At 46.6% G+C, this 20372-nt stretch overlaps 1 long non-coding RNA gene across 2 annotated transcripts in view; it reads right to left on the bottom strand.

Moving 5' to 3' along the window:
• Positions 1–1490: 1490 nt before the first annotated feature.
• LOC138849628 (uncharacterized) overlaps positions 1491–20372 on the bottom strand; it is a 35968-nt gene continuing 17086 nt past the window's right edge. The window contains exon 3 of one of the 2 annotated variants that reach the window (XR_011388602.2): positions 1491–1685. This is a non-coding gene — a long non-coding RNA (uncharacterized LOC138849628). Of the gene's footprint in view, positions 1686–8828; positions 9063–20372 lie in introns of those variants that run through there. The other variant, XR_016233801.1, reaches the window with a different exon arrangement.

Below are 20372 nucleotides of genomic sequence, written 5' to 3'. Positions count from 1 at the left end.
AGTCATCATTCTGCGCCTTTTAGTGGAATATTTTTTCCATCCATTCCATTGGGAAAACTTTCAAACATCCGGCAGAAGTTGAAATAATTTTTGGTGTAGTTTTTAATGGCAAGGCTTAATTCTTTTCTGTAACGGATAGATAGCCCGAGTGCTCTACGGTCTCTGAAACAAACAACAGAGCCCCAGCCTTGTGAGGGGTTGAGTTTGTTTAAATTTCACTTTTGCGGAACACTCTTGTAAAAACAAGGCCAGTTTTATGGAAGGCAAGTGACAATGGAATCCACAGTGGCTGGTCTGAAGCAGCCTGTGCCTTCATGGTGAGCCACTTCAGCTCAGTAACTTTCCACGTTTTAGGATGTGCTTAGGAACACACGGGTCTCTGTCAAGCACCACTGGATTTTCCTGTTCAACAGTGTTACCACATTGTATAGAAATAGGCTGGCTGCGCCTGGCTTCCCCTCTCCTCTCCCAGCAGGAAGAAAGGACTGCTTGTGACTCAGGAGCGCCGGGCTCCAAGGCTCACAGTAACCGGTATTCATAGGATCCACTTACCCTGCCCTTCACTTTTTTCCTATTCCTCCTCCTCCTCCTCCTCCCTCTGTCCCCTTTCCTGGCATTAATGTAAGGAAATGGACTCATGGAGCAGGGAGAGCCAGACTGCCTGCCTTCAAGTCCTGGCCATGCGGCCTCAGCTTAAGGCCCGAAACCTTGATTCCTTCATTCATAGAATGGAGCTAATACCACCAGGACTAAAAGTTCCTAAAAGTCCGGACAGTGCCTGCCCCACAGAGGTGCTGCTCACTCGATATTTGCTCTCACCGCTCCCTCCACCCCCAAAGGTGCCTGCTTACTTTCTTTGCGGCTCTGTGATTCATGAAAGAAATACCCAGCTCCAAGTCGTGCCCCTGGTGGGTGAGCGCTGGGTGTCTGCATGTGGTAAACCACCTCGTCTTCAGCCAAGGAGGCTGCATAATTCACAGAGCAAAAGGCCTTCACCCCTGCCAAGAAATAGCCCCAGCCCGATCCCCGGCTCTCCCAGGGTGTCACTCAGGACTGTGGCAATTCTGTGTCCTGGCGGTTTCTCCCAGCTAATGAAGTCCTCCTGAGAGATCCCGGACAGCAACCCATTTCCTGGACACCCAGGCAGTCAAAAAACTTGCTTGAACTCTCCTGTACCATTTTCTCTCTCTTTGTGAGTCTTTCCTTCTCTTCTAGTTTCCCAAGGTTCGCTTGCTTTTCTCTTGGCCAATGACAACTCATGCCATTAGAATAAATTGAGAAACTTCTCAGTTACTCTGAAATGTTTCTTAAGACACATCACTGGTTTCCATTTTATAGAGAAAAGAGCGCATGAAACAACTTTGAAACAGAATGGCTGCAGGAACTGATGTGTGTGTTTTCAGATTGTCTCATAGGGAGGTAGGTGACCTCTGATTTTTACTTTAGCTGTCTTCTGAGTGATATCAAAGGAAAATACTTAAAATTTCTTTATTTATTTGAAACGCAGAGAGGCAGAGAGAAGACAGAGATCTTCCAGCCAATGGTTCACTTCTCACATGTCCATCCACAACAGGTGGAAGCCAGGAGCCAGGAACTCCATCCAGATCTCCCATGTGGGTGACAGGGACCCAAGTCCCTGAGCCATCCCGATGCCTCCTGGGGTGCACAGTAACAGGAAACTGGATCTGAAGTGGAGACAGATGCAGGCATCCCGAGTGGCAGCTTAGTTCACTGGAACCCCACGCCCTGCCCCATGCTACAATTTCTAAGTACAGATCTGAGAGGAATGAGGGAGAACCAGGCTGACGCAGTACAAAGTGACGTGCAGGGTCAGACCTAGATGGGAATCCTGCTCCACCACCTTGTAAAGGCTGACTCTGAACACCGTGGGTCCCTAGAGTGGGACTAATAATAACTACCACCAGGGGAATGACCGTCGAAGAGCCAGGAGTACCTGGCACACAGTCAGCCAGGACTTGCCAGGCCGCCACTTCTGTTACTACAGGACACGTGCATTTGAGCTTATACAAATCTTTTACGTGTGCAACAATTGCTCTTCGCATCTGTACATCTGTGAGGTCAGAAGGCATCTGGCATTAATATCACTTTCATCTCGGAGGTACAGAGAAGTTAAATAATTTCCCCAGGGTCACATAGCCAGTTTATGGTGTCACATCTAAAGCTGGCACCAAAGTTTCCTGACCCAGGTCCCGCGAGTTTTCTGCTTCGCTAATGAGAAAGCAGCCCATGTGTTGTCTCTCCTGCACCTGGCACTCCATCAATATTTGCTGGTGGAATGGACTAATATTTAGGGAGGAAGCTCATTTGCTTTTTTTAAAAGAATTTATTTACTTTTATTATTTATTTAAAAGGCAGAGAGGAAGACACACAGACATAGAGACCTCCCATCCACTGGTTCACACCCCTAAATGCCCACAATATCCAGGGCTGGGCCGGGCTGAAGCCAGGAGCCAGGAACTCCATCCAGGTCTCCCCTCTGGGTGGCAGGGACCCAAGCATTTCAGCCTGTTGCCTCCCAGGGTGCACATTAGCTGGAAACATGAGCCTGGACTCAAACCTGCACATTCCAACATGGGACACTGAAATCCAAAGCCGTGGCTTAACTGCTATGTCAAATGCCCACCGCACATTAAATCCTATTTTTTTTTTAGGGGAATAGGAGTTATAGGTGCAAATTACCTGACTTTTTAGCACTTTTTGTCAAAATACTTATGAAATATAACATGAATCCAACAAAGGAGTTTCCTTCAGTGCTTCTACAATACGGTGCTGGTGCTGTCTTCATTTACCGTCTCAATAATCTTTTCCCCTTAATTCCACATCGTCTTGCAGCTGGCTGGCATTAGAGATTTCCATTTATTGTGATCCTTTGTTGCCCGCTCAGTCCCTCCAGCCTGCTCCAACCATGAGATGGCAGTGAAGGTAACAAAGTGAGTTTGCCTTTCTGCCTGATGCGAGCCCCTAAGCCCCCAGCAGAATGTTGAAGCAGCTGGTGGGGTGGCAGCCCACTCTTGGTGGGGATGTGCTGCCCCCTGCTGGCCACAGGGGCCCTAAACGCCCACCATCAAAAAAATCCTTTGTGCTATCTATAAAAAGCCCTGAATTTTGAAATCTTGTCTGAGTTAATAAACCACAATGAGTTTCTTCTATTGTTAGCTTATCCCCCCCCCCCCATGATCAGGCAAATGTTCCCAGGTCTTAAGCTTCTTTCAAAGCAGAAAGCAAATGGAAAGAGAGAGATTTGTGACTATTTTCAGATGCAAATTGAGTAATAGGATGCTCACCTCTAAGCATCCTGGGGACTTTTTTTGTTTTTGTTTTAGGAAAATGAAAGAAAAAGAAGCAACTCTTTGGTCAGCATTTAAATTTGCTGTCTCCATTGTGTTTGCTAGGAGGTGAAAAAAACAAGCCCTCTCCTGAGATTGGGGAGCAAGGAATCTGACATCTTGCAGTAGGAATAATGCAGGGCCCCTTTGAGCTCATCATTCTAACTTGAGGAATTTGGCCTACAGATAAACTAGCACAAATGCAAAAGGATACATGTAAGAGTAAATGTTTGTAAATCGCCTAAGGATACAAAAATCTGGCTGAAGAAATATAGCATATCCATGCAATAAAATATTATGGAAATAAAATAGCAAAAGGAACACTCCAAGATATTGGTGTAGGGGGTGACTTCTTGGACAAGACCCCCAAAGCATACGCAACAAAAGCAAAACTAAACAAATAAGACTATATCAGCTGGCGCCGCGGCTCACTAAGCTAATCCTCCGCCTTGTGGTGCCGGCACACCAGGTTCTAGTCCCGGTCGGGGTGCCCGATTCTGTCCCGGTTGCCCCTCCTCCAGGCCAGCTCTCTGCTGTGGCCCGGGAGTGCAGTGGAGGATGGCCCAAGTGCTTGGGCCCTGCACCCCATGGGAGACCAGGAGAAGCACCTGGCTCCTGCCTTCGGATCAGCGCAGTGCGCCGGCCAACTGCGGCCGCGGCGGCCATTGGAGGGTGAACCAATGGCAAAGGAAGACCTTTCTCTCTGTCTCTCTCTCTCACTGTCCACTCTGCCTGTCAAAAAAAAAAAAAAAAAGACTATATCATACCCAGAAGTTTTTGCACAGCAGGGGAAATGATCCATAAAGAGACATCCAACAGAATGGGAAAATTATTTGCAAACCAATCTGACAAAGGATTAATATCCTGAATATATCAGCAACTTTAAAAATCCATCAAGCAATAAAACAACCAATCTAGTTGAGAAATGGGCAAAGGACTTCAACAGACAGTTATCAAAAGAAGAAATACAAATAGCCAACAAATATATGAAAAAATGCTCAACATCACTAGCCATCAGGGAAATGAGATATCACCGCAATCCTGTCAGAATGGCTAAAATCCAAAATGCAGAGAATAACAAATGCTGGCAAGGATGTGGACAAAGGGGAACATTATACACTGTTGGTGGGAATGTAAATTAGTGCAGCTACTGTGGAAAACAGTGTGGAGATTTCTTTAAAAACTGGAAATAGACTTGCCATATAATCTAGCAATCCCACTACTGGATACATACCCAAAAGACTTGAACACAATGTATCAAAGAGACACCTGCACTACCATGTCTATAGCAGCACTGTCCACAACAGCCAAAACTTGCAATCAAGCAAGGTGTCTTTATGTTTATATACATGAAGAAAATGTGGTGTATATATATACGATGGGATAGTATTCAGCTATAAAAAAAAAAAAAAGAATGCAATTCTACAATTTGCAGCAAAATGAATGCAACCGGAGGACATCATATCAACATATTGAGTGAAATAAGCTGGATCCAGTTCTCACTTATATGCGGGAGCTAAAATTTTAAAAACAAATAAAAAAGGAAGAAATGCCTGTGTGTATCAGTACTACTGCAAATACAGCTTTGTAAAACTTTGTTTTATACCTTTGTCAAACCAATGGGAAAGAATGTTATACTGCTGGGGCCCGGCACTGTGGTGTAGCAGGTAAAGCCACCACCTGCACTGCCAGCATCCCATGTGGGTGCTGGTTCAATTCCCAGCTGCTCCACTTCCAATCCAGCTCTCTGCTGTGGCCTGGAAAAGCAGTAGAAGATGGCCCAAATCCTTGGGCCTCTGCACCCATGTGAGAGACCTGGAAGAAGCTCCTGGCTCCTGGCTTTGGATAGGTGCAGCTCCAGCCGTTGCTGCCAATTGGGGAGTGAACCAGGGATGGAAGACCTCCCTCCCTTACTCCCTCCCTCTGTCTCTGTCTCTCTCCTTCTCTCTCTGTGTAACTCTTTCAAATAAATAAATAAATCTTTTTAAAAATTGTATCTACAAAGCATACTGAATTTGTTAAAAAAAATAATCAAAAATTAACAGTAAATTGAAAGAGCAAAGGGGCTTTTCTATACTAGAGAGAGATATCCCCAAGATAAACGAAGTCAACAAAGCAGCAGACACAGCAGTGGACACAGTACGGCACTATCTGTACTTAAACAACTTGGCAAGAAATGGTTAGGCCACTGAGAAGAGCTGGGCAGCCAGGGCTCCAAAGTGACATACGTTTTTCATCATACGCCAGTTTCCACATAGCTCATGCACAAAGAGTAAATTTGTAAATTAGCACATCAGTACCTTCTGTGGTTTTCCCCTCCCCAATTCCCACAAAGCAAATATGAGCAAAACCGTCCTCCTCCCCTCCAACTCCTCGCCCCCCCCCCCCCCAGGTTTTTGAACAGAAATGAAGAGTTTTGCATGAGTTCATCCATCCGATGCTAACTGTGCTCTCAGGTGCACCCACTCAAAATCTTTCCGTAAAAATAAAGAAAAATGAAAGAACCCCACGCTGTAGAAAAATCCTGAGAGATCACTTTGCAAACATCAGCTCCCGGGTCCCTGTGGGTGCCTGGAGGTATGGAGGTCATGGGGACAGCAAAGCTCCTGGGGCAGAGGAGAGCCAGGCTTGGAGCGAGCAGCGCCTGGGCCAGGTGCTCTCAACCCCATAGAGACAACCTAGGATCCCCGCCCCTCCCTGGGCAGGAGGCAGAGGCAGCGCCCAATTGGGGTCATTTAAGTTCCAGCAGAGATGAAATCCCACCTCCACCTCGGAGAAAACTCCCCAGACCACAAACACGCTCAGGGGCTTGTCTGATGCAGAAACCCACACAGAACCTTCGCAGCCATGGGCTGAGGCCTCTCCCCACGTCGCCTGTTTTTCTCAGCTCCTTCGCTTTCCCTCAGGTTTAAAACCGGAGGTCCCTTCTGCTGTGAGACATGAGTATGATTTTCAGTGGAAAGGAAAATTGGAGGAACTGTTTTTTTTTTTTTTTTTTTTTTTTTTTTTTTATAAACCTAAAGAACAATGGTGCATTTCACGAGATGTTGCATTGAGCTTAAGACAGGGCTCGCTTTTTCATACTTTAGGAAATTCTTTCTAAATCTGTCAACAAGCTTGTTCTAAGATTCCACTGCATAATATCCAAAGCAGACACTGGCTTCCATCTTGCTTGATGTTGTTAAGATGTCATTCCAAGGAAGAAGTCTTCTGTAATAGTGAGCCATTAAAACAAAGCCAGATGAATTTCATTAGCTTTGTTGAAGAAGGGCTTCTCTGGTGACAGTACAAGATTTGTGTGTTGGGGCCAGCACTGTGGTGCAGTAGGCTAAGCTTCTGTTAATGCACCTGGAATAGCAGTGGAGGATAGCCCAAGGGCTTGGGTCTCTGCACCCACACAGGAGACCTGGAAGCAGCTCCTGGCTCCTAATCGACCCAGTTCCGGGCTGTTGCAGCCCTTTGGGGAATGAACCAGTGATAGAAGACCTTTCCCTCTGTCTCTCCCTGTCTCTGTAACTCTGTCTCTCAAATAACTTTTAAAAAAAATTGTAAGTCTTGAAGTTTAAAAACTTCTTCTGCATATTCTTTTAGATATTCATATTTAAATTTATTTTCCATAATCATAAGGGTAGGACACATCCAAAATAGAAAATTTGGAAAATATAGGAAAGTATAATAAAGATTACTAAAATTACCCCCAGCCTGCTAACCACTAACAATTTTTAAAAATGTATTTTTATTTGTATATATCAGAATATGTCTAGTTGTGTTTGTTTTGCTGAATTGGGAGTTAATATGCATGTTTTCTACTTTGTTTTTTTTTTCTTTTTTTTCATTCAATAGAAAGCATTTTTAAAAGTAATCACTGGAGCTGGAACTGTGGCATAGTGGATAAAGCCACCACCTGCAGTACCGGCATTCCATGTGGGCGCCAGTTCAAGTCCCAGCTGCTCCACTTCCAATCCAGCTCCCTGCTGTGGCTTAGGAAAGCAGTAGAATTTGACCCAAGTCCTTGGGCCCCTGCACCCACATGGGAGACCGGAAGCAGCTCCTAGCTCCTGGTTCCTGGCTTCGAATCAGCGCAGATCCAGCCATAGTAGACATTTGGGAAGTTGAACCAGTGGATGGAAGACTTTCTATTTCTCTCTCTCTCTCTCTCTCTCTCTCTCTCTCTCTCTCTCAGTCTCTGCCTTTCAAATAAATAAATAATCTTTAAAAAAAAAAAAAGTCTTTAAAAATAAAAGTAATCACAACACGTGAGATCACATTCCTGCAAGGTTAATGAAATACTTGAGATGTCCTTTGTAGGTGACCAGCCAGGACTTGTGCAAGATCCAGATCCATCCGGGTCCTGGCTTCAGTTTGGTGCACCTGATGGCATTTATCTGCTCTGCACATCCATGGGGAACACTCTGGGTTTCAGTTAGCAGGACTTGCAGGAGAGCTACAGCAATTTTCAGAATCTCTTGGAGCTAGAACCCTGGGAGCAGAACTCTCTGCCCTACTCAGTTCTCTTTCTAGTCCCCACAGCACATGGACGAAAACTTTAATGAATTCCATTAGGGAAAAGCATCTAACGAGGAAACAGTCACTGGATCTGAATTTTTGCACTGACTCAGGACAGAGTTTTTGCCAGGCTTTATTGTTATTTTTATCATGACATGTTTTTCTTTTTTTTTTTTTTTTTAAGATTTCTTTATTTATTTGAAAAGCAGAGTTACAGAGACAGAGAGAGAGAGACAAAGAGATCATCCATCTGCTGGTTCAGTCCCCAGATAGCCCCAATGTCCAGGGCTAGGCCAGGACAAAGCCAGGAGCTTCATCCGGGTCTCCTACGTGGGTGGCAGGGGCCCAAGCACTTGGGACATCTTCCTATGGTTTCCCAGGTCATTGACAGGGAGCTGGATCGAAGTGGAACAGCCAGGACTTGAACCAGTGCCCAAATGGGATGCTGGCATTGCAGGCAGCAGCTTAATCAGCTGTGCCACAAGGCCGGCCCCAGGTACCTCCACTTCTGATCCAGCTTCCTGTTAATTTGCACCCTGGGAGGCAGCTGATGACAGCTGAAGCACATGAGTTCATGCCATCCATGTGGGAGATCCAGTGTCCTGGCTTTGGCCTGCCTGGGACCTGACTCTTGTAGATATTTGGGGAGTGAACCATCTGAAGGAAAATCCCTGCATGTGTCTGTCTCTCTCTGCCTTTCAAATAAAATGGGAAAAAAGTAACCTCATGACACTATCATACACATTTTGTTCTCGTTTATTGTTATTTTATTATGTTCCATTCCTGAAAGTGGTAGTCTGGATCTTGAAATCAACTGCCAAACCGTCCTCCAGAAATGTACACACAACAGCAGTGTGTCTTGCCTGATATACAGACCTTTGCTAAATGTAAGAAACAGTGCAAAATATATTCTTTTATTTCATTCATTTTTTAAAGAGTTTTATTTATTTGAGACATAGAGTTATATAGAGGCAGAGCAGAGAGAGAGAGAGAGAGAGAGAGAGAGAGAAAGGTCTTCCATCTGCTGATTCACTTTCCAGTTGGCCACATGGCCAGAGCTGCAATGATCCAAAGCCAGGAGCCAGGAGCTTCTTCCAGGTCTCCCACGTGGGTGCAGGGGCCCAAGCATTTGAGCCATCTTCTACTGCTTTCCCAGGCCATAGCAGAGAGCTGGATCAGAAGAGGAGCAGCCGGGACTAGAACCAGTGTCTATATGGGATGCCAGTGCCACAGGCGGAGAATTAACCTCCTGTGCCACAGTGCTGGCCTCGTCATTCATTTTTAACTCACATTTTCACCATCAAACAGATAAAAGTTTTGTCCAGCTACTTATTGACCATTTGGGATTCTCCTTTTATGAATTAAATATTCTTCATAAGTTTCCCTATCTCTAGACATGACACACACACCAAAGTACATTCAGGGCGAGGAGAGATGAGGCTCAGACATCTTTGGGCTGAATCAAACAGAGCCCAGCTGCCTGGGGCTTACAGAAGCAGGGCCAGGTAGTCAGGTAGCAAGGCAGGGAAGGCTACAGTCTTTCCCAGGAAAGTCATGTATTTCCAGTTCCCGGACATCCTCACTGGGGCAAAGAACTGCAGATGACACCTCTGGGTGGGTGAGGCTGAGATCAGAACTTACAGAAATGTAGCATTCTCTCTCTCTCTCTCTCTCTCTCTCTCTCTCTTTCTGTGTATGTGTGTATGTGTGTACACTCAGTCTCATTTCTATGAGTCAAAAGCCATCTGCACATAAACGTCTCTAAATGTGTGGTAGCATCCACCTTGGCAGGCCAGGCACACCTCAATTTTTTGAATTAAACAATTTTATGAATTAAACATATGATTATGGGCTATGGTACCCTGAGGCATGAACTCAGTCCTCTTACTCACTTTCAGCTTGCACAAGGTAACACATCCTGGTTTGAGAACATTTTTGAAAATAGGTAGCAATTTCCCAAACATTTTTTGGATATCAAGCTAACAAGTCCTTAGATCAGCTTTATCAGGCTTATCCTGTTTCAGTCTTGTTTGATTATAAGAGCTCTTTATATATTAAGAAACACTTGCTCATTAGAAATTTATTTGAGTGAGGCTCTTGCACATATGACTACCAGAGCCAATTTCTAGGTGGGGACAGCTGGACAATGCCAAGTGTAGTGGTCCACAAGGGACCCAATAGTACCACTAGAAATGAGATGGACAATCAGGGTTCCTTTAAAACCCTTCTTTCTGGGGGAATTTTGGAAGTGGTTTCAAGGAATATTTGATATTCACTTGAATGAAGAAGCACTAGATGATGTTAACTTGTTTCACTGTTATTTACTTTGGCTGGCTAACTTGCCAAGCAACAGAGGAGACATGAGTGTTACAGCAGCTGTTTCCCTCAACTTTTCAAACTCTCCTCTATAGAAAGGTACAGGAGCCGGCACTATGGCTTAGCATCTGCAAAGCTAGCATCCCATATGGGCACTGGTTCAAGACCCAGGTGCTCCACCTTTGATCCAGCTCCCTGCTACTGCACCTGGGAAGGCAGTGGAAGATGGCCCAAGTGCTTGGGCCCATGCACCCATGTAGGAGACCCAGAAGAAGCTCCTGGCTTCAGCCTAGCCCAGCCCTGGCCACTGCAGCCATTTGGGGAGTGAACCAGGGGGTAGAAGACCTCTCTGTGTCTCTCCTTCTCTAACTCCGCCTTTGAAATAAACAAAAATAAATCTTTTTTCAAGAGGTAGGACGAAATATATTTAATGTGAAGCAGAAAGACAGATCCAGAAACTTCCCATCCAGTGGTTCACTCTCCAAATTCCTGTAATGGCCAGGGCCTGGGAACTCCATCCAGGTCTCCCACCCAACTACCTGAGCCATCACCACTGCCTCCCAGGGCTCACATTGGCAGAAGCTGAACTGGGTCTCAAGCCCAGGGACTCCAACATGGGACGCCAACAGCCCAAGCAACATCTGGACTGCTAGACCACATACCAGCCCCTCAATATTTGTAACTATTAGTTTGAAGGCACAACAACCAGCTGCCCCGTGTAGGGAACCCAAATGTCTCAGGTACCTTTGAGTTATTCTCAACATGTTTGTCTGTCCTAACACCCTGGAGGGCTACAGCAGTCTCCATTAGTATCAGTGGCTCCGGACAGCAGCACTTCCCAGGGGCCGGCGTGGGAGCAGGAATCAGGACCTCTAGAGGGTGTGTGCTTTCAAAGACTCCCAGAGCCCGGAGCCCAGAGCCCAGGATCACCAGTCCTGGCATTACAGCTTTCCTAATTAGTCACAAAGGATGAAGCCTGCACCGTGGAGCATTAATCAGCTAAAGGCAAACGTAAGACACAGTGCATAAACAAATAATTCAAAATAATTAGCATTTATTCCCTGAATGTGTAGCTCCCATAGCAAATAAGGAAGTTCAAGATGCCATGTGTAATTTGTGATTGTTTTTTCCTTTTAATTGTATCTGCCACCTGCTGTTAATTTGAAACAAATTAAACCCTGAAGGTGGCATCCAAAAGTAAGGAACTTAAGCAGATTTCACCTCTGGGCAAAAATTATGCAACAACTTACACCCATGTTCAAGGGTGAAACGTTCTCTTCCTGAGAGGTGTGCTATTTTCTGTTTCAATAGCACGAAGTGAGAACGACAACCAGCTCCCTCCAGGGTGCCGAGCTGTGTAAGCCACAGGAAATTCCTGCCTCCCTGGTGTTCAGAGCAGTGCTGTCCAATGCAAATAGGATGCAAACCACAGATTTTTAAATTTTAAGACTTCTAGTAGTTGCATTAAAAAGTGAAAAGGAATAGGTTGAATTAACTTTGCTAAAAAAGTATCTAATCCAACAGACCCCAAATATTATCATTTCAACACATCATCAATATTAAGCAGTTAGTGATGAGATCTTTTACTTTTTTTTTTTTTTTTTTGGTATTGCATAATAAATTACTACAGATTTGGCAGCCTAAAAGAACACATCTCCCAGTTTCTCTGAGTCAGGGATCCAGGGACAGCTTAGCTCTGCTTCCCTGCTTCTCACAGGACAGCAGCCAGGGAAGGGTCTTGTCCAAGACTCAACTAGGGAAGGAAGGATTCACTTCCAAGTTCACATGAATGCCAGCGGGATTCCATTCCTCTTCTTCTTCTCTTAATGTTTATTTATTCTATCTACCAGGGAGGGAGAGAGAGACAGACAGACAGACAGACAGACAGACTTTCATCTCCTGGTGATTCCCTCCTCAAATGCCTACAATAGCCAGAACTGGGCCAGGCTGAAGCCAGGAGCCAGGAATTCCATCCAGGTCTCCCACATGGATGACAGGGGCCTAAGCACCTTATCCATCATCTGCTGTCTTCCCAGCATGCATTAGCAGGAAGCTGGACTGGAAGCAGAGTATCTGGCACTTGAAGCAGCACTCCAATGTGGGATGCTGGTGACCCAAGAGGCAGCTTAACTAACTGCGCCACAATGCCTGCCTACCAGGATTCAGTTCTATGTGAACCAGCAGACTAAGGGTCTCACTTCCCATGCTGGTTGTCAGCTGGAAGTTCCTTGCCCTGGGGAAGGTGGGTTATTTCATCAAAGCCAGCACAAGAGAAAGGAAGCAGAGTGTGCTAGTGAACTGGAAGTTAGACCCTTCTGTAATGAAATCACAGAAGGGCTGTTCCCTCACTGCCACATTCTACAGGCTAGAAGCAGGCACAGGTCTCGCACACTCTCCTAGGGGAGGAGATTGTACAAAGGGGTGGCTATCAGAAGACAGGAATTAATGGGAGCCTTAGAGTCTGTCCATTATATGTACTCAGTCTATGAGACCTACTTTGTACTTGACATTTACAACGTATCTTAAGTCAGATCAGCCACATTGCAAGAACTCAATAGCCACTGGTTGGTGGTTACCATACTGGACAGTGCCATTCTACAACAAATAACCAAAACAGATTAATCAAAGAGTACCCAAGTACTTGGGCCCCTGCCACCCACACAGGAGACTGGAATAGAGTTCCTGGCTTTGCCTGGCGCAGACCCTGGCTGTTGTGGCCATCTGGGGAGTGAACCAGCAGATGGGAAATCTCAGTCTCAAGCTCGCTCTGTGTGTGTGTGTGTATGTGTGTGTGTGTGTGTGTGTGTTAGTGGGGGGGGAGAAAGAGACTGTCTTTGAAATAATAAATCTTTCAATAAATAAATAAATGACACCCAAGCCCTGGTGTAAGCAATCGTATGTTTGTATACAGAATGTAATCTCAAAAGAACTGGCAGCTGGGAGGGATGGAGAGATGGAGAAAGGATGGCTACTGGGTACAGGTGTGCAGTTAGATGGGCATGGCATCTAATATTCTATAGCACAGTAGGATAACTATGGCTGACAACAACTAATTGAATACTTCAGAATAGCTAGTAGACATGATGTTGAATGTCCCCAACACAAAGAAATGATATATGTCTAGGGTGATAGATATGCCAGTGACCCTAATCTGATCATTAAAAACTTATACATGTATTGAAATGCCATAATACACCCCATAAATATGTATAATTATTAGGTGTTGATTAAAAATAATAAAAAGTTATAGAGGTTGGTATTTAGCATAGTAGTTAAATCACCCCTTGAGACTCCTTAGTCCCACATACAAATACCTAGTTCAAGTCTTGGGCCCTCTACTTCTAATCCAGCTTTGTGCTAATATATTGAGAGAGAGCAGATGGCTCAAGTACTTGGGTCCCTGCCACCCATGTGAGAGACTCAAATGGCTCCTGGCCTCAGCCTGGTTTGGCCCTGGCCAGTGTGGGCATTTGGGAAGTGAACCAGCAAATGAAAGTTTTTTATTTGCCTTTTTATTTTTTTAATAAAAGATTTATTCATTTGAAAAGTAGAGTTAAAGTGAAGTCTCCCATTCACTAGCCCACTCTCCAAATGCCCACAATAGCCAGGACTGAGCCAGACCAAAGCCAAGAGCCTCATCCAAGTCTCCCACATGGGTGGCAAGGACCCAAGCTTCTTCCAATGCTTTCTTTATCCAGGCCATAGCCAAGAGCTGGATTGGAAGTGGAACAGCTAGTACTCAAACCAGCACCCACATGGGATGCCACAGATGGCACTATGCCATAATGCCAGCCCCTCTATTGTCTTTAAAACTGTTCATCATCCTGGATGCCTTTCAGAGTCCCTCATGCACTTCTTAAACACAGCCTACTGGATCAATCCCCAAACCTACGGGCAAAGACTGCTAACTTCTGTCCTTTTTTTTTTTTTTAATTTGATGGGTAGAATTAGAGAGAGAGAGAGAGAGACAGACAGACAGACAGACAGACAGGTCTTCCTTCCATTTGGTTCACACCCCAAATGGCTGCCAGGAGCCAGGTGCCTCTTCCTGGTCTCCCATGCAGGTGCAGGGACCAAATACTTGGGCCATCCTCCACTGCCCTCCTGGGTCACAGCAGAGAGCTGGACTGGAAGAGGAGCAACCAGGACTAGAACTGGTGCCCATATGGGAAGCTGGCACCGCAGGTGGAGGATTAACCAAGTGAGCTACGGCACCAGCCCCAATTTTGTCCTCTTATGTTTGCTTTCATCTCTTCCACAGTCTTTATGCAAAGAAAATGAGAAGAAAAAGATTCCATTTCCCAGCCTCCTTTGCAGCCAAGCATGGCCATTGGATACGAGACATGGTATTTTCCTCTCCTTTTCTCTTTCCTGTGGGTAACAATGGAAATGTAAGCTGGAGCAATTCTGGACTATGTGTTAAAGATGCCACAGTAGAAAGGTGGAGTTTCAGCCGGCGCCACGGCTAACTAGGCTAATCTTCTGCCTTGCGGCACCGGCACACCAGGTTCTAGTCCCGGTCGGGGCGCCAGATTCTGTCCCGGTTGCCCCTCTTCCAGGCCAGCTCTCTGCTGTGGTCCGGGAATGCAGTGGAGGATGGCCCAAGTGCTTGGGCCCTGCACCCCATGGGAGACCAGGAAAAGCACCTGGCTCCTGGCTTCAGATCAGCGCGGTGCGCCGGCTGCAGCGCACCGGCCACGGCAGCCATTGGAGGGTGAACCAACGGCAAAGGAAGACCTTTCTCTCTGTCTCTCTCTCTCTCTCTCTCTCACTGTCCACTCTGCCTGTCAAAAAAAAAAAAAAAGTGGGGTTCCTTGATGACTGTGGAGCTTCCATATTAGGTATGGCTGGCTCCGTACAGGAGAAAGGACTCCTGGCTCTTGTTTAAGCCACTGCTATTTTGGATTTCTGTCATGCACACTCCAATTTAATCCTAACTTCATTCCCTCTTCTCAATCTATAACTAAACTTGCTGATTCTCCCCCCTCCAGGCACACCGCCATTGCCTTAGTTCAGTTCCTCAACATTTCTTGCAAAGATTGTTGTGTTAAGCTCCTAGCGCTCCCACAGCCTTCAGCTGTGCCCCTCCTCAATGCTGCCCAGGTAGGTGGTTCAAAACCACAACATTGGCCAGCGCCGCGGCTCACTAGGCTAATCCTCCGCCTAGCGGCGCCAGCACACCAGGTTCTAGTACCGGTTGGGGCGCCGGATTCTGTCCCGGTTGCCCCTCTTCTAGGCCAGCTCTCTGCTGTGGCCAGGGAGTGCAGTGGAGGATGGCCCAGGTGCTTGGGCCCTGCACCCCATGGGAGACCAGGAAAAGCACCTGGCTCCTGGCTCCTGCCATCGGATCAGCACGGTGTGCCAGCCGTGGCGGCCATTGGAGGGTGAACCAACGGCAAAGGAAGACCTTTCTCTCTGTCTCTCTCTCTCTCTCTTACTGTCCACTCTGCCTGTCAAAAAAAAAAAAAAAAAAAAAAAAAAAAAAAAAAAAACCACAACATTGATCAGGAAAAACCCAAGCCAAGCTCCTTCTCTGCTTGAATAGCATCTATGCATTCTTTGGGATCCAGGTTCAATGTCACACGCCACGGGAAGCCATCTGTGGCCCTCCAGTCTGGATGAAGGCCATTCTGAGATGCCCACTCCCTGGCTCCCCTGTCCTCACGCCTTCCTCCCTAATTTTGTACATGCAACACACATTGCAACTTTCTCCTAACTGGATTGAGCTCCTTAATGGAAGGAAACATGTTTTGATTTTTGCTCTGTTTTTTTAATTTTTACTTATTTTCATTTATTTGAAAGGCAGAGAGAGAGAGAGATCCTCCACTCACAGGTTCACTGCACAAGCATCTGCAGCAGTAGGGACTGGGCCATGTGGGTGGCAGGGACCCAAGTACTTGAGGCATCATCTTTCGTCTCCTACGGTGCACACCAGCAGGAAGCTGTTTTGGGAAGTGGAGTAGCTGGAACTTGAACCAGGCATTCTGATATGGAATGCAGGAATCCCAAGCAGTATCATAACCGCTACACCAAATGCCCACCCCAGAAGCATATCTTGTTGCTATTTGTCTCCCCAGTGCCTAATAAAATCCATAATAACAAGTCCTTCATGAACAAATCACAAGAAACTGCCAGAATCCAAGCACATGAGAATATAGCTATGCTTTATTCTAACTTTACCCACTTGTTTTGACTTAAATTTATTAATACCTGAGGCTAAATTGAAAACAATTATATATTTCAACCCAAATAGAATCTTGGAAATATTGCCAAGTAACACTTAAATTAGGATACTGTTGGACTTGTTGGCCAATCACAAGGCCCTTAGCAATCTGTCATTTGTATAACCAGTTTTTTCCTAAAAATAAAACAAATTTATCCAATTACAAACAAATTTATGTGGGTCACCCTTCCAAAATTTGCATTTTATTTTTTTTTTAAGAACATTGATTTTATTTATCTATTTGAGAGATAGACAGAGAGATAGATACACAGAGATCTTCCACCTGCTGGTTCATTCTCTTAATGTCCAAAATAGGCAGACTGGGCCAGGCTGAAGCCCAGAGCCAGGAACTCAATCCCGGCCTCCTATGTGGGTGGCAGGGACCCAACCATCATGGTCGCCTCCCAAGGTCTTCACTGGCAGGAAGCCAGAACCGAGTCTCGAGACCAGGCAGTCCAACATGTGACACAGGCAGTTAAGCACCAGGCAAACACCCACCCCTGTTTTGTTTTAGCTGTATATAAAGACTTACTTGGTTGTACATAAGCAAGTTTATCTGTCACAGTGGTGGCGATTTTCCACTAACCCTAGAGTCTACAGTGTGGCCACCTGGGGTACAAAGGGGTTGATCCCTCCTATGTCACCCCGATCCTAGAAGCCTGGAGCCCCATGCTCAGATCTCTGCTCCTCACTTATACCTTCGACTTGCCTTTCTGAGCCTCCTATCAAATGAAAGCAATCATGCCGATCCTGCAGCCTGGGATAGGATGTGAATGTGGGAGTGCTTCCTGTCTCTGTTTCAACAAAACAAAACTGGGAACCAAGTCCTCCACCTGCCAAAGAGAAGGGCCAGACTCTCCCTTCTCCCCACCCAGTGCAGCGCAAGGCACTTTAAGGGGAGCACCAGAAGTGAACACATGCCTCTTGGAAATCAGTGCAACACAAACAGCTCAGAAGTGTAAAGGCTGCAGCTGTGGCACAGCCCAGAGGGGCTGCATTGTAGGCAGCCCCCTGCACAGCCTCCAGCGTCAGCCCAGAGGTGCTCACCTCCACAGGCTGGCCCACTCTCTACCGGCCTGGGGAGCATTTTGAAAGGCCTGCACTTGAGCTGTTGCCACGGCTCAATAGGCTAATCCTCCACCTAGCGGCGCCGGCACACTGGGTTCTAATCCCAGTCGGGGCACCAGATTCTGTCCCGGTTGCCCCTCCTCCAGGCCAGCTCTCTGCTGTGGCCAGGGAGTACAGTGGAGGATGGCCCAAGTGCTTGGGCCCTGCACCCCATGGGAGACCAGGAGAAGCAACTGGCTCCTGCCTTCGGATCAGCGTGATGCGCCAGCCGCAGCTGGCGGCCATTGGAGGGTGAACCAATGGCAAAAAGGAAGACCTTTCTCTCTGTCTCTCTGTCTACTCTGCCTGTCAAAAAGAAAAAGAAAAAGAAAAAAGAAAGGCCTGCACTTGAAATGGCCGCTGTCGTGAGCGGAAGCTGTGGGTGTCAAAAACCAGGCAGCCACGTTGCCAGACCCAGGGCTGTCTCCACACAAGAGGTAGACCCCGTGAGCTTGCAGGGGTTGGCTGGACCTTCTCCGTGCATACAAACACACAGAGGGGAATTCACAACAGCTGCTTTCTATGTCCAGAATGCCCTTGGGTGTGAAATAGAAGATTCATAAAATCGGAGTGTCTGGGCTAATGGTTTACACCCCAGTTAGGATGCCTGCCCTTCTGACTCCTGCTTCCTGCTAATGTAGACTCTTGACTCTTGGAGGCAGCAGTCATGACTCAAGTAATGGGGGGCCAGCACTGTGGCATAGCAGGTAAAGCCTCCGCCTGTATGGGTGCCAGTTCGAGTCCCAGCTGTTCTACTTCCTATCCAGCTCTCTGCTATGGGAAAGCAGTAGAAGATGGCCCAAGTCCTTGGGGCCAGAAGAAGCTCCTGGCTCCTGACTTTGGATCAGCTCAGTTCCAGCCATTGTGGCCAACTGGGGAGTGAACCAGCAGATGGAGGACACCTCTCTCTCTCTCTCTCTCTGTGTGTGTGTGTGTGTGTAACTCTGACTTTCAAATATATAAATCCTGCCTTCTGCATGGGGGTCCTACATTGAGTCCTGGTTCCTGTCTTCTACCTCAGCCATCACAGGCACTGGGGGGTGAACCAGCCAAAAGTAGCTCTCTCTCTCTGCCTCACTCTGTCAAATAAATGAGAGAGAAAGAAGCAAGTTCTCATGCTGCCATATAAAAAAATCCATTAAAACATACATTTTTTGGAACCAGAGTGGAGAAATGATGGAGTCTAATTTGATCTTCTTCGACAAGTCGGTAAAGGGGAGGCTAGTGTACTGACACTCATTGTAATGGTGCCCAGTCATTAACTCTGGTAGAAAGAGACTCATCACTTATAAATTGCATAATGCAGAGCAGGCATTTGGTGCAGCAGCTAAGACCCTGCTTGTGATACCTGCATCCCATAAAGGAGCGCCTGGCTTTGAGTTCTTGCCGTGTTCCTGATTTTATCTTCCTGCTGATGTAGGTTGCTCCTAAAACCCCAGGAGACAGCAGGTGATGGCTCAAGCACTCGGGTCCCTGCTACCCATGTGGGGAACCTGGGTTGAGTTCCTGGCTCCTGGTTTTGGTCTGAACCAGCCCCAGCTGTAGTAGACATTTAAGAAGTGAACCAGCAGATGGAAGATCTCTGTCCATCTGTCTCTTACTGTCTCTCTGCCTTTCAAACAAATAACTTTTAAAGATTTTATGTATTTGAAAGGCAGAGTTAGAGAGAGAGAGGTAGAGACAGAGAAAGAGGTCTTCCATTCGCTGGCTCACTCCCTAAATGGCTACGATGGCTAGAGCTGAGCCGATCTGAAGCCAGGAGCTTCTTCTGGGTCTCCCACATGCATGCAGGGGTCCAAGGACTTAGGCCATCCTCCACAGGTTTCCTAGGCCCATTAGCAGGGAGCTGGATTGGAAGTGGAGCAGCCAGGACTCAATTCAGCGCCCATATGGGATGCAGCACTGCAGGCTGGGGCTTTAATCTGCTGCACCACAGCACTGGCCCCACAGATAATCTTTGAAAGAAAATGAAAAATAAACAGAGAACAATTATGAATTATGTGTATCTTTTTAGCTGCAGCCAAGCAGTGGCAGCTCATTGACAGGACAACCAGAAGTGAGCGCTGATAAGGAGACGCAGCAGTGCTCTTCCACCAGCCTGCTGTCATAGAAAAGCCATCATCTCACCCATGCTGTATTTGTCATCAGGAAGGTGCATTTGTTGATGCAGGAGCATAGCACATAGCACATAGCAGGTGCTGACTTGATTTATAGCTGTTTTGTACTTAGCCATGCAGGATGAGCCTCCGTCTGCTTGCCCTGCATGTGAGTGACTTAGGATGACTTAGCGGCCTGTTAGCAATCTCTCAGGATGAAGCGCAATGTCACCTGGCACATTTACTCACAACTGTAATCTCTGCAATCACTCAGAAACAATAGCTGTTTTGTACTTAGCCATGCAGGATGAGCCTCCATCTGCATCCTATATGGGTGCTGGTTCATGTCCCACCTGCTCCACTTCCAATCCAGCTCCCTGCTAACGCCCTGGAAAAAGCAAAGGAGGATGGCTCAAGTGTTTGGGCCCCTGCCACCCACATAGGAGACCTGGATGAAGCTTCTGGCTTTGTTATAGCCATCTGGGGCATGAACCAATGGATGGAAGATTGATCTCTCTCTCTCTCTTTCTCTCTCTCTCCCTCCTTCTCTGTAACTCTTTTCTTTTTTTAAGATTTATTTATTTAAGAGACAGAGTTACAGGAAGAGGGAGAGACAGAAGAGGTCTTCCATCCACCGGTTCACTCCACAGATGGCCATAATTGCTGGAGCTGAGCCAATCTGAAGGCAGGAGCCAGGAGCTTCTTCCGGGTCTCCTACATGGGTGCAGGGGCTCAAGCACTTGGGCCATCTTCCACTGCTTTCCCAGGTGCATTAGC

This window comes from Oryctolagus cuniculus, chromosome 5, assembly GCF_051225735.1.
Source record: "Oryctolagus cuniculus isolate XC-2025 breed Fujian yellow rabbit chromosome 5, ASM5122573v1, whole genome shotgun sequence".
NCBI classification, from domain to species: Eukaryota; Metazoa; Chordata; class Mammalia; order Lagomorpha; family Leporidae; genus Oryctolagus; species Oryctolagus cuniculus.
The sequence above is the reverse complement of the archived record's forward strand: the minus strand, read 5'-3'. Positions and strand labels throughout refer to the sequence as shown.